Genomic DNA, 10,970 nt, shown 5'->3' with positions numbered 1-10,970 from the left:
CCCCAATTTGAGTCATTGTGTGTGGGACCCGTACCCCAGTGAGAGTCAGTGTGTGTGGGACCCGTACCCCAGTGAGAGTCAGTGTGTGTGGGACCCGTACCCCAGTGAGAGTCAGTGTGTGTGGGACCCCGTACCCCAGTGAGAGTCAGTTTGTGTGGACCCCGTACCCCAATGAGAGTCAGTGTTTGTGGGACCCGTACCCCAGTATTTGACAGTTTGTGTGGACCCCATACCCCAGTGAGAGTCAGTTTGTGTGGGCCCCGGGCCCCATTGAGAGTCCGTTTGTGTGGGCCCCGTACCCCATTGAGAGTCAGTTTGTATGGGCCCCTTACCCCAGTGAGAGTCAGTTTGTGTGGGCCCCGTACCCCAGTGAGAGTCAGTTTGTGTGGACCCTGTACCCCAGTGAGAGTCAGTTTGTGTGGGCCCCGTACCCCAGTGAGAGTCAGTTTGTGTGGCCCCGGACCCCATTGAGAGTCCGTTTGTGTGGGCCCCGTACCCCATTGAGAGTCAGTTTGTGTGGGCCCCTTACCCCAGTGAGAGTCAGTTTGTGTGGACCCCGTACCCCAGTGAGAGTCAGTGTGTGTGGGCCCCGTACCCCAGTGAGTGTCAGTGTGTGTGGCCCCGTACCCCATTGAGAGTCAGTTTGTGTGGGCCCCGTACCCCAGTGAGAGTCAGTGTGTCTGGCCCCGTACCCCATTGAGAGTCAGTTTGTGTGGGCCCGTACCCCATTGAGAGTCAGTTTGTGTGGGCCCGTAACCCATTGAGAGTAAGTTTGTGTGGGCCCCGTACCCCAGTGAGAGTCAGTTTGTGTGGACCCCGTACCCCATTGAGAGTCAGTTTGTGTGGACCCCGTACCCCATTGAGAGTTAGTTTGTGTGGGACCCGTACCCCTGTGAGAGTCAGTTTGTGTGGACCCCGTACCCCATTGAGAGTTAGTTTGTGTGGGCCCCGTACCCCTGTGAGAGTCAGTTTGTGTGGACCCCGTACCCCATTGAGAGTTAGTTTGTGTGGGCCCCGTACCCCAGTGACAGTCAGTGCGTGTGGACCCCGTACCCCAGTGAGAGTCAGTTTGTGTGGACCCCGTACCCCAGTGAGAGTCAGTTTGTGTGGACTCCGTACCCCAATGACAGTCAGTGCGTGTGGAACCCGTACCCCAGTGAGAGTCAATGTGTGTCGGACTCTGACCCCAATGAGAGTGAGTGCGTATGTAACCCGTACCCCAGTGAGAGTCAGTTTGTTTGGGCCCCGTACCCCAGTGAGAGTCATTGTGTCTGGGGCTCCTACCCCAGTGAGAGTCAGTGTGTGTGGAACCATACCCCAGTGAGAGTCAGTGTGTGTGGGACCCGTACCCCACTGAGAGTCAGTGTGTGTGGGACCCGTACCCCACTGAGAGTCAGTGTGTGTGGAACCCCTACCCCAGTGAGAGTCAGTGTGTGTGGGACCCTTACCCCAGTGAGAGTCTGTGTGTGTGGCACCCGTACCCCAGTGATAGTCAGTTTGTGTGGGACACGTACCCCAGTGAGAGTCAGTTTGTGTGGGACACGTACCCCAGTGAGAGTCAGTGTATGTGGGACCCGTACCCCAATGAGAGTCAGTGTGTGTGGGACCCGTACCCCAGTGAGAGTCAGTGTGTGTGGGACTCGTACCCCATTGAGAGTCAGTTTGTGTGGGACCCCGTACCCCAGTGAGAGTCAGTTTGTGTGGGACACGTACCCCAGTGAGAGTCAGTGTATGTGGGACCCGTACCCCAATGAGAGTCAGTGTGTGTGGGACCCGTACCCCAGTGAGAGTCAGTGTGTGTGGGACCCGTACCCCAGTGAGAGTCGGCTTGTGTGAGACCCGCAACCCAGTGGTGAGTTCGTTTGGGACCCGTACCCCGGTGAGAGTCAGTTTGTGTGGGCGCGTACCCCATTTTGAGTCATTGTGTGTGGGACCCATGCCCCAATGACAGTCAGTGCGTGTGGAACCCGTACCTCAGTGAGAGTCAGTTTGTGTGGGCGCGTACCCCAATTTGAGTCATTGTGTGTGGGACCCGTACCCCAGTGAGAGTCAGTGTGTGTGGGACCCCGTACCCCAGTGAGAGTCAGTTTGTGTGGACCCCGTACCCCAATGAGAGTCAGTGTTTGTGGGACCCGTACCCCAGTATTTGACAGTTTGTGTGGACCCCATACCCCAGTGAGAGTCAGTTTGTGTGGACCCCGTACCCCAGTGAGAGTCAGTTTGTGTGGACCCCGTACCCCAGTGAGAGTCAGTTTGTGTGGATCCCGTACCCCAGTGAGAGTGTGTTTGTGTGGGCCCCGGGCCCCATTGAGAGTCCGTTTGTGTGGGCCCCTTACCCCAGTGAGAGTCAGTTTGTGTGGGCCCCGTACCCCAGTGAGAGTCAGTTTGTGTGGACCCCGTACCCCAGTGAGAGTCAGTTTGTGTGGCCCCGGACCCCATTGAGAGTCCGTTTGTGTGGGCCCCGTACCCCAGTGAGAGTCAGTGTGTGTGGACCCCGTACCCCAGTGAGAGTCAGTGTGTGTGGGCCCCGTACCCCAGTGAGAGTCAGTGTGTGTGGGCCCCGTACCCCAGTGAGTGTCAGTGTGTGTGGCCCCGTACCCCATTGAGAGTCAGTTTGTGTGGGCCCCGTACCCCAGTGAGAGTCAGTGTGTCTTGCCCCGTACCCCATTGAGAGTCAGTTTGTGTGGGCCCGTACCCCATTGAGAGTCAGTTTGTGTGGGCCCGTAACCCATTGAGAGTAAGTTTGTGTGGGCCCCGTACCCCAGTGAGAGTCAGTTTGTGTGGACCCCGTACCCCATTGAGAGTTAGTTTGTGTGGGCCCCATACCCCAGTGACAGTCAGTGCGTGTGGGACCCGCACCCCAGTGAGAGTCAGTTTGTGTGGGCCCCGTACCACAGTGAGAGTCAGTTTGTGTGGACCCCGTCCCCCATTGAGAGTTATTTTGTGTGGGCCCCGTACCCCAGTGACAGTCAGTGCGTGTGGACCCCGTACCCCTGTGAGAGTCAGTTTGTGTGGGCCCCGTACCCCTGTGAGAGTCAGTTTGTGTGGACCCCGTACCCCATTGAGAGTTAGTTTGTGTGGGCCCCGTACCCCAGTGACAGTCAGTGCGTGTGGACCCCGTAACCCTGTGAGAGTCAGTTTGTGTGGGCCCCGTACCCCAGTGAGAGTCAGTTTGTGTGGACCCCGTACCCCAATGACAGTCAGTGCGTGTGGAACCCGTACCCCAGTGAGAGTCAGTTTGTGTGGGACCCGTACCCCAATGACAGTCAGTGCGTGTGGAACCCGTACCCCAGTGAGAGTCAGTTTGTGTGGGACCCGTACCCCAATGACAGTCAGTGCGTTTGGAACCCGTACCCCAGTGAGAGTCAATGTGTGTCGGACTCTGACCCCAATGAGAGTGAGTGTGTGTGTAACCCGTACCCCAGTGAGAATCAGTTTGTGTGGGCCGCGTACCCCAGTGAGAGTCAGTTTGTTTGGGCCCCGTACCCCAGTGAGAGTCAGTGTGTGTGGAACCATACCCCAGTGAGAGTCAGTGTGTGTGGGACCCGTACCCCAGTGAGAGTCAGTGTGTGTGGGACCATACCCCACTGAGAGTCAGTGTGTGTGGAACCCTTACCCCAGTGAGAGTCTGTGTGTGTGGCACCCGTACCCCAGTGATAGTCAGTTTGTGTGGGACACGTACCCCAGTGAGAGTCAGTTTGTGTGGGACACGTACCCCAGTGAGAGTCAGTGTATGTGGGACCCGTACCCCAATGAGAGTCAGTGTGTGTGGGACCCGTACCCCAGTGAGAGTCAGTGTGTGTGGGACTCGTACCCCATTGAGAGTCAGTTTGTGTGGGACACGTACCCCAGTGAGAGTCAGTTTGTGTGGGACACGTACCCCAGTGAGAGTCAGTGTATGTGGGACCCGTACCCCAATGAGAGTCAGTGTGTGTGGGACCCGTACCCCAGTGAGAGTCAGTGTGTGTGGGACCCGTACCCCAGTGAGAGTCGGCTTGTGTGAGACCCGCAACCCAGTGGTGAGTTCGTTTGGGACCCGTACCCCGGTGAGAGTCAGTTTGTGTGGGCGCGTACCCCATTTTGAGTCATTGTGTGTGGGACCCATGCCCCAATGACAGTCAGTGCGTGTGGAACCCGTACCTCAGTGAGAGTCAGTTCGTGTGGGACCCGTACCTCAGTGAGAGTCAGTTTGTGTGGGCGCGTACCCCAATTTGAGTCATTGTGTGTGGGACCCGTACCCCAGTGAGAGTCAGTGTGTGTGGGACCCGTACCCCAGTGAGAGTCAGTGTGTGTGGGACCCGTACCCCAGTGAGAGTCAGTGTGTGTGGGACCCGTACACCAGTGAGAGTCAGTTTGTGTGGACCCCTTACCCCAATGAGAGTCAGTGTTTGTGGGACCCGTACCCCAGTATTTGACAGTTTGTGTGGACCCCATACCCCAGTGAGAGTCAGTTTGTGTGGACCCCGTACCCCAGTGAGTGTCAGTTTGTGTGGACCCCGTACCCCAGTGAGAGTCAGTTTGTGTGGACCCCGTACCCCAGTGAGAGTCAGTTTGTGTGGGCCCCGGGCCCCATTGAGAGTCCGTTTGTGTGGGCCCCGTACCCCATTGAGAGTCAGTTTGTGTGGGCCCCTTACCCCAGTGAGAGTCAGTTTGTGTGGGCCCCGTACCCCAGTGAGAGTCAGTTTGTGTGGACCCCGTACCCCATTGAGAGTCAGTTTGTGTGGGCCCCTTACCCCAGTGAGAGTCAGTTTGTGTGGGCCCCGTACCCCAGTGAGAGTCAGTTTGTGTGGACCCCCTACCCCAGTGAGAGTCAGTTTGTGTGGACCCCGTACCCCAGTGAGAGTCAGTGTGTGTGGACCCCGTACCCCAGTGAGAGTCAGTTTGTGTGGACCCCGTACCCCAGTGAGAGTCAGTTTGTGTGGGCCCCGTACCCCAGTGAGAGTCAGTTTGTGTGGGCCCCGTACCCCAGTGAGAGTCAGTGTGTCTGGCCCCGTACCCCATTGAGAGTCAGTTTGTGTGGGCCCGTACCCCATTGAGAGTCAGTTTGTGTGGGCCCGTACCCCATTGAGAGTCAGTGTGTGTGGGCCCCGTACCCCAGTGAGAGTCAGTTCGTTTGGGACCCGTACCCCGGTGAGAGTCAGTTTGTGTGGGCACGGACCCCAATTTGAGTCATTGTGTGTGGGACCCATGCCCCAATGACAGTCAGTGCATGTGGAACCCGTACCTCAGTGAGAGTCAGTGCGTGTGGGAACCGCACCCCGATGAGAGTCAGTTTGTGTGGGCCCGTACCCCATTGATAGTCAGTTTGTGTGAGCGCGTACCCAAGTGAGAGGAAGTGTGTGGGGAACCCGTACCCCAGTGAGAGTCAGTGTGTGTGGGCCCCGTACCCCAGTGAGAGTCAGTGTGTGTGGGACCCCGTACCCCAGTGAGAGTCAGTGTGTGTGGGACCCCGTACCCCAGTGAGAGTCAGTGTGTGTGGGACCCCGTACCCCAGTGAGAGTCAGTGTGTGTGGGACCCCGTACCCCTGTGAGAGTCAGTTTGTGTGGACCCCGTACCCCAATGAGAGTCAGTGTTTGTGGGACCCGTACCCCAGTATTTGACAGTTTGTGTGGACCCCATACCCCAGTGATAGTCAGTTTGTCTGGACCCCGTACCCCAGTGAGAGTCAGTTTATGTGTACCCCGTACCCCAGTGAAAGTCAGTTTGTGTGGACCCCGTACCCCAGTGATAGTCAGTTTGTGTGGACCCTGTACCCCAGTGAAAGTCAGTTTGTGTGGACCCCGTACCCCAGTGAGAGTCAGTGTGTGTCGTCCCCATACCCCATTGAGAGTCAGTTCGTGTGGGACCCGTACCCCAGTGAGAGTCAGTTTGTGTGGACCCCGTACCCCAGTGAAAGTCAGTTTGTGTGGACCCCGTACCCCAGTGAGAGTCAGTGTGTGTCGTCCGCATACCCCATTGAGAGTCAGTGTGCGTGGCCCCGTACCCCAGTGAGAGTCAGTTTGTGTGGACCCCGTACCCCAGTGAGAGTTGTGTGTGTGGGACCCTTACCCCAAGGAGAGTCAGTGTGTGTGGGACCCGTACCCCAAGGAGAGTCAGTGTGTGTGGACCCCATACCCCAGTGATAGTCAGTTTGTGTGGGCCCCGTACCCCAGTGAGAGTCAGTTTGTGTGGGCCCCGTACCCCAGTGATAGTCAGTTTGTGTGGACCCCGTACCCCATTGAGAGTCAGTTTGTGTGGACCCCGTACCCCATTGAGAGTCAGTTTGTGTGGACCCCATACCCCAGTGAGAGTCAGTTTGTGTGGGCCCCGTACCCCAGTGAGAGTCCGTTTGTGTGGACCCCATACCCCATTGAGAGTCAGTTTGTGTGGACCCCATACCCCAGTGATAGTCAGTTTGTGTGGGCCCCGTACCCCAGTGAGTGTCAGTTTGTGTGGGCCCCGTACCCCAGTGAGAGCCGGTTTGTGTGGACCCCGTACCCCATTGAGAGTCAGTTTTTGTGGGACCCGAACCCCAGTGAGAGTCAGTTTGTGTGGACCCCGTACCCCATTGAGAGTTAGATTGTGTGGGCCCCGTACCCCAGTGACAGTCAGTGCGTGTGGACCCCGTACCCCTGTGAGAGTCAGTTTGTGTGGGCCGCGTACCCCAGTGAGAGTCAGTTTGTGTGGACCCCGTACCTCATTGACAGTCAGTGTGTGTGGGCCCCGTACCCCAGTGACAGTCAGTGTGTGAGGAACACGTACCCCAGTGAGAGTCAGTGTGTGAGGAACACGTACCCCACTGAGAGTCAGTGTGTGTGGGACCCGTACCCCACTGAGAGTCAGTGTGTGTGGGACCCGTACCCCACTGAGAGTCAGTGTGTGTGGAACCCCTACCCCAGTGACAGTCAGTGTGTGTGGAACCCGTACCCCAGTGAGAGACACTTTGTGTGGGCCCCATACCCCAGTGAGAGTCTGTGTGTGTGGGACCCGTACCCCAGTGACAGTCAGTGTGTGTGGGACCTTTACCCCAGTGAGAGTCTGTGTGTGTGCCACCCGTACCCCATTGAGAGTCAGTTTGTGTGGGTCCCGCACCCCAGTGAGAGTCAGTTTGTGTGGGACACGTACCCCATTGAGAGTCAGTGTGTGTGGGACCCGTACCCCAACGAGAGTCAGTGTGTGTGGACCCCGTACCCCAGTGAGAGTCAGTTTGTGTGGGCCCCGTACCCCAGTGAGAGTCAGTGTGTCTGGCCCCATACCCCATTGAGAGTCAGTTTGTGTGGGCCCCGTACCCCAGTGAGAGTCAGTTTGTGTGGGCCCCGTACCCCAGTGAAGGTCAGTGTGTGTGGCCCCGTAACCCATTGAGAGTCAGTTTGTGTGGGCCCCGTACCCCAGTGAGAGTCAGTTTGTGTGGGCCCGTAACCCATTGAGAGTCAGTTTGTGTGGGCCCCGTACCCCAGTGAGAGTCAGTTTGTGTGGGACCCGCACCCCGATGAGAGTCAGTTTGTGTGGGCCCCGTACCCCAGTGAGAGTCAGTGTGTCTGGCCCCGTACCCCATTGAGAGTCAGTTTGTGTGGGCCCGTAACCCATTGAGAGTCAGTTTGTGTGGGCCCCGTACACCAGTGAGAGTCAGTTCGTTTGGGACCCGTACCCCAGTGAGAGTCAGTGTGTCTGGCCCCGTACCCCATTGAGAGTCAGTTTGTGTGGGCCCGTAACCCATTGAGAGTCAGTTTGTGTGAGCGCGTACCCCAGTGAGAGTCAGTGTGTGTGGAACCCGTACCCCAGTGAGAGTCAGTTTGTGTGGGACCGGTACCCCAATGAGAGTCAGTGTTTGTGGGACCCGTACCCCAGTATTTGACAGTTTGTGTGGACCCCATACCCCAGTGATAGTCAGTTTGTGTGGACCCCGTACCCCAGTGAGAGTCAGTTTGTGTGGACCCCGTACCCCAGTGATAGTCAGTTTGTGTCGTCCCCATACCCCATTGAGAGTCAGTGCGTGTGGGACCCGTACCCCAGTGAGAGTCAGTTTGTGTGGAACCCGTACCCCAGTGAAAGTCAGTTTGTGTGGACCCCGTACCCCAGTGAGAGTCAGTGTGTGTCGTCCCCGTACCCCATTGAGAGTCAGTGTCTGTGGCCCCGTACCCCAGTGAGAGTCAGTATGTGTGGGCCCCGTACCCCAGTGAGAGTCAGTTTGTGTGGACCCGTACCCCAGTGAGAGTCCGTGTGTCTGGCCCCGTACCCCAGTGAGAGTCAGTGTCTCTGGCCCCCGTACCCCAGTGAGAGTCAGTTTGTGTGGGCCCCGTACCCCAGTGAGAGTCAGTTTGTGTGGGCCGCGTACCCCAGTGAGAGTCAGTTTGTGTGGGACCCGAACCCCAGTGAGAGTCAGTTTGTGTGGGCCCCGTACCCCAGTGAGAGTCAGTTTGTGTGGACCCCGTACCCCATTGAGAGTTAGATTGTGTGGGCCCCGTACCCCAGTGACAGTCAGTGCGTGTGGACCCCGTACCCCTGTGAGAGTCAGTTTGTGTGGGCCCCGTACCCCATTGAGAGTTAGTTTGTGTGGGCCCCGTACCCCAGTGACAGTCAGTGCGTGTGGACCCCGTACCCCTGTGAGAGTCAGTTTGTGTGGACCCCGTACCCCAGTGAGAGTCAGTTTGTGTGGGACCCGTACCCCAGTGAGAGTCAGTGTGTGTGGGACCCGTACCCCAGTGAGAGACACCTTGTGTGGGCCCCATACCCCAGTGAGAGTCTGTGTGTGTGGAACCCTTGCCCCAGTGAGAGTCAGTGTGTGTGGGATCCGTACCCCAGTGACAGTCAGTGTGTGTGGGACCCTTACCCCAGTGAGAGTCAGTGTGTGTGGGACCCTTACCCCAGTGAGAGTCTGTGTGTGTGGCACCCGTACCCCATTGAGAGTCAGTGTGTGTTGGACACGTACCCCAGTGAGATTCAGTATGTGTGGGTCCCGCACCCCAGTGAGAGTCAGTTTGTGTGGGACACGTACCCCAGTGAGAGTCAGTGTGTGTGGGACCCGTACCCCAGTGAGAGTCAGTGTGTGTGGGACCCGTACCCCAAGGAGAGTCAATGTGTGTGGGACACGTACCCCAGTGAGAGTCAGTGTGTGTGGGACCCGTACCCCAAGGAGAGTCAGTGTGTGTGGGACCCGTACCCCATTGAGAGTTGTGTGTGTGGGACCCGTACCCCAAGGAGAGTCAGTGTGTGTGGGACCCGTACCCCAAGGAGAGTCAGTGTGTGTGGGACCCGTACCCCAGTGAGATTCAGCGTGTGTGGGACCCGTACCCCAGTGAGAGTCAGTGTGTGTGGGACCCGTACCCCAGTGAGAGTCAGTTTGTGTGGGCGCGTACCCCAATTTGAGTCAGTGTGTGTGGGACCCGTACCCCAGTGAGATTCAGTGTGTGTGGGACCCGTACCCCAGTGAGATTCAGTGTGTGTGGGACCCGTACCCCAGTGAGATTCAGTGTGTGTGGGACCCGTACCCCAGTGAGATTCAGTTTGTGTGGGACCCGTACCCCAATGAGAGTCAGTGTGTGTGGGACCCGTACCCCAGTGAAAGTCAGTGTGTGTGGGACCCGTACCCCGTTGAGAGTCAGTGTGTGTGGGACCCGTACCCCAGTGAGATTCAGTGTGTGTGGGACCCGTACCCCAGTGAGAGTCAGTGTGTGTGGGACCCGTACCCCAGTGAGAGTCAGTGTGTGTGGGACCCGTACCCCAGTGAGAGTCAGTGTGTGTGGGACCCGTACCCCAGTGAGAGTCAGTGTGTGTGGGACCCGTACCCCAGTGAGAGTCAGTTTGTGTGGACCCCGTACCCCAATGAGAGTCAGTGTTTGTGGGACCCGTACCCCAGTGAGAGTCAGTTTGTGTGGACCCCGTACCCCAGTGAGAGTCAGTGTGTGTGGACCCCGTACCCCAGTGAGAGTCAGTTTGTGTGGACCCCGTACCCCAGTGAGAGTCATTTTGTGTGGACCCCGTACCCCAGTGATAGTCAGTTTGTGTGGACCCCGTACCCCAGTGAGAGTCAGTTTGTGTGGACCCCGTACCCCAGTGATAGTCAGTTTGTGTGGACCCCGTACCCCAGTGAGAGTCAGTTTGTGTGGACCCCGTACCCCAGTGAGAGTCAGTTTGTGTGGGCCCCGTACCCCATTGAGAGTCAGTTTGTGTGGGCCCCTTACCCCAGTGAGAGTCAGTTTGTGTGGAACCCCGACCGCAGTGAGAGTCAGTGTGTGTGGAACCCGTACCCCAGTGAGAGTCAGTTTATGTGGACCCCGTACCCCATTGAGAGTCAGTTTGTGTGGGCCCCGTACCCCAGTTAGAGTCTGTGTTTGTGGGACCCGTACCTCAGTGAGAGTCAGTGTGTGTGGGACCCGTACCCCAGTTAGAGTCAGTTTCCATGGACCCCGTACCCCATTGAGAGTCAGTTTGTGTGGGCCCCGTACCCCAGTTAGTGTCTGTGTTTGTGGGACCCGTACCTCAGTGAGAGTCAGTGTGTCTGGCCCCGTACCCCAGTGAGAGTCAGTGTCTCTGGCCCCCGTACCCCAGTGAGAGTCAGTTTGTGTGGGCCCCGTACCCCAGCGAGAGTCAGTTTGTGTGGACCCCGTACCCCAGTGAGAGTCAGTTTTTGTGGGACCCGAACCCCAGTGAGAGTCAGTTTGTGTGGGCCCCGTACCCCAGTGAGAGTCAGTTTGTGTGGACCCCGTACCCCATTGAGAGTTAGATTGTGTGGGCCCCGTACCCCAGTGACAGTCAGTGCGTGTGGACCCCGTACCCCTGTGAGAGTCAGTTTGTGTGGGCCCCGTACCCCATTGACAGTTAGTTTGTGTGGGCCCCGTACCCCAGTGACAGTCAGTGTGTGAGGAACACGTACCCCAGTGAGAGTCAGTGTGTGTGGGACCCGTACCCCAGTGAGAGTCAGTGTGTGAGGAACACGTACCCCAGTGAGAGTCAGTGTGTGTGGGACCCGTACCCCACTGAGAGTCAGTGT

This window comes from Heterodontus francisci, unplaced genomic scaffold (genome assembly GCF_036365525.1).
Source record: "Heterodontus francisci isolate sHetFra1 unplaced genomic scaffold, sHetFra1.hap1 HAP1_SCAFFOLD_691, whole genome shotgun sequence".
In the NCBI taxonomy this organism is placed as follows: domain Eukaryota; kingdom Metazoa; phylum Chordata; class Chondrichthyes; order Heterodontiformes; family Heterodontidae; genus Heterodontus; species Heterodontus francisci.
The sequence above is the reverse complement of the archived record's forward strand: the minus strand, read 5'-3'. Positions refer to the sequence as shown.